A 3,646-nucleotide genomic window follows, 5' to 3' on the forward strand; every position below is an offset into this window, starting at 1 on the left:
AAAAGCCAGGGCTCCCGCCCCCACCACGACAGGCGCAGCTTCCCAGGCAGAGCTCTGGCGGTAAGACGCTGCCAGGCCGGTGCCAGGCTGCAGGCTGTGCCCGGCTCTTACGCCAGTACGGGACGGCGGCAGTGAGCACCCCTGTGGGAGCTGCGCCCAGGGAGAGGGACTCTGCTTCGTGACAGAGCTCTGGGAGGAGGTGAGCAGGGTGAGGAGTATCAGGAGAGTGAGAGAGGGGTAGACTACTGGAATCGCACCCCACCTTCCCTGGGACAGGCCCAACAGGCAGAGAGGACACATGACATGAAGGATTCCCTAGCCACTCTCCGCCTGGCCAAACACAGTGTAAGGGACGGGAGGCAATGGCGACAAGTTCCTGCCTGGTGCAGCGGGCGTGCCTCCTCTCGTGACTGCCCCACCGTTCCAGGTGCCCTTGCATAATAGGTATGAGGCTCTGCAAGTGGAACTGAACAGTGACAAGAATGATGGTTCACCTAGACTGGAGTTGTCACTGTGGTTAAGTCAGCCTACGCACTACATCAAAACTGCCTCCATAAAGAGAAAAAGACAGGTTATTCTGAAGGGAACAGAAGGCCCAATATGCAGACCAGACACCCTTCTCAGGGAAGTCTGCTGTCTCCCTGGGGCCTGAGTTGAAGATGTGAAGAGAGAGTGTCCTACCCTGGTACAGCCCCCAGATCAATATCCATTGTTGATTTTTCAGGTAGGCAGTGATGCAGCTGCAATAAGTAGTCCAAGGGCAATCAAGAGACACTTCAGGGCCTTGGGACAACTGGTTAAGGCATCAGGAGTACAAGCAGTGCTCTCCTCTATCCTTCCAGTTGCAGGGAATGATGAGGGAAGAAACAGGAGGAGCCAGCAGATCGATACCTGGCTCCAAGCCTGGTGTCACTGGTAAAATTTGGGATTTTTGATCATGGGTCAGTCTACATGATACCAGGTCTCACAGAATCACAGAATCACAGAATCGTAAGGGTTGGAAGGGACCTCAGGAGATCATCTAGTCCAACCCCCCTGCTAAAGCAGGCTCACCTAGAGCATGCTACACAGGACTTCATCCAGGCGGGCTTTGAATATCTCCCGCCTGGAGGTCTGCTGGTGACAGACAGGGTACACCCGTCCCAAAGCAGGAAAAGGATCTTTGCACAGGAGTTAGCAGGGCTCACTGAAAGAGCTTTAAACTAGATTTGAAGGGGAAGGGGATAAAACCAGGCTTGCTAGAGATAAGCCTGGGGGTAGCACACCAATATTTGAGGGACAGTGTGGTGAGAGGTCCTTCGATCTGCCATCTCAGTGGAGGTAGGGGATGAGGATCCATGTGGCAGCAAAGACACAAGGGGTATGGATGTGTTAGAAACCATGGAAGTGCCTGAGAATGGACAGGTAAGAATTAGGGTTACCGCCGAACCAAAAGGTGGCGAGATAAATAGCCCAACTGAAGTGCATCTACACCAATGCATGCAGAATGGGCAACAAAAAGGAGGAGCTGGAAGCCATTGTGCAGCAGGAAAACTACAATATAGTTGTCATCACGGAAACACGGTGGGAGGACTTGCACAACTGGAGTGCTGCAAAGCATGGCTATAAACTCTTCAGAAGAAAGTGAGGTAGTGGGGTAGCCCTGTATGTTAGGGAATGTTTTGATTGTCTAGAGCTTAATGATGGTGATGATAGGGTTGAATGTTTATGTATAACAATTGAGGGGAAGGCCAACAAGGCAGATATCATGGTGGGAGTCTGCTATAGGTCAGCCAACCCAGATGAAGAGGCAGGTGAAATATTCTATAAGCAGCTGGGAGAAGTCTCACAATCACTAGCCCTTGTTTTTGTCGGGGACTTCAACTTACCAGACAACTGCTGGAAATACAATACAGCAAAGAGGAAACAGTCTAGGAGGTGCCTGGGGTGTGTGGAAAATAACTTCCTGACACAGCTGGTGGGCAGCCAACTAGGGAAGGGGTCCTGCTGGACCTGTTGTTTATGAACAGCAAAGGACTTGTGGGTGATGTGACGTTTGGAGGCCGTCTTGGGCATAGCAATCATGAAATGATGTTTTTGATTCTTGGAGAAATAAGGAGGGGGACCAACAGAACTGCTACCTTGGACTTCTGGAGAGCAGACACTGGCTTGTTTAGGAGCCTGGTTGACAGATTCACTTGGGAGGCAGTCCTGAAGGGCAAAGGAGTCCAGGAAGGCTGGGAATTCTTCAAGAAGGAAATCTTAAAGGTGCAGGAATAGGCCAGCCCCATGTGCCAAAAGATGGGCCAGTGGGGAAGAAGACCAGCATGGCTGAACTCAGGAACTGGAACTCAGGAAAAAAAGAAGAGTTTATGACCTTTGGAAGAAAGGGCAGGCAACTCAGGAGGGCTACAAGGATGTCGTGAGGTTATGCAGGGAGAAAATCAGAAGGTCCAAAGCCCAGCTAGAACTTAATCTGGCTACTGCCATAAAAGACAATAAAAAATGTTTCTATAAATACATTAACAACAAAAGGAGGGCTAAGGAGAATCTCCATCCTCTGTTGGATGTGGAGGGAAACATAGTGCCCAGGTGGCCAAGAGGGCCAACGGCATCCTGGCTTGCATCAGAAATAGTGTGGCCAGCAGCAACAGGGTAGTCATCGTTCCCCTGTACTTGGCACTGGTGAGACTGCACCTCAAATGCTATGTTCAGTTTTGGGCCCCTCAGTACAAGAAGGACATTGAGGCGCTGGACATGCCCAAAGAAGGGCAACAAAGCTGGTGAGGGGTCTGGAGCACAAGTCTGATGAGGAGCGACTGAGGGAACTGGGATTGTTTAGTCTGGAGAAGAGGAGGCTGAGGGGAGACCTGATCACTCTCCACAATTACCTGAAAGAAGGTTGTAGCAAGGTGGGTGTTGGTCTCTTCTCACAAGTAGCAAGTGGTAGGATGAGAGGAAATAGCCTCAATTTGTGCCAGGGGAGGTTTAGATTGAATGTTAGGAAAAAATTCTTCACCGAAAGGGTTGTCAGTGACAAGAATGATGGTTCACCTAGACTGGAGTTGTCACTGTGGTTAAGTCAGCCTACGCACTACATCAAAACTGCCTCCATAAAGAGAAAAAGACAGGTTATTCTGAAGGGAACAGAAGGCCCAATATGCAGACCAGACACCCTTCTCAGGGAAGTCTGCTGTCTCCCTGGGGCCTGAGTTGAAGATGTGAAGAGAGAGTGTCCTACCCTGGTACAGCCCCCAGATCAATATCCATTGTTGATTTTTCAGGTAGGCAGTGATGCAGCTGCAATAAGTAGTCCAAGGGCAATCAAGAGACACTTCAGGGCCTTGGGACAACTGGTTAAGGCATCAGGAGTACAAGCAGTGCTCTCCTCTATCCTTCCAGTTGCAGGGAATGATGAGGGAAGAAACAGGAGGAGCCAGCAGATCGATACCTGGCTCCAAGCCTGGTGTCACTGGTAAAATTTGGGATTTTTGATCATGGGTCAGTCTACATGATACCAGGTCTCACAGAATCACAGAATCACAGAATCGTAAGGGTTGGAAGGGACCTCAGGAGATCATCTAGTCCAACCCCCCTGCTAAAGCAGGCTCACCTAGAGCATGCTACACAGGACTTCATCCAGGCGGGCTTTGAATATCTCCAGAGA

Source organism: Egretta garzetta, unplaced genomic scaffold (genome assembly GCF_000687185.1).
Source record: "Egretta garzetta isolate BGI_Z169 unplaced genomic scaffold, ASM68718v1 scaffold435, whole genome shotgun sequence".
NCBI classification, from domain to species: Eukaryota; Metazoa; Chordata; class Aves; order Pelecaniformes; family Ardeidae; genus Egretta; species Egretta garzetta.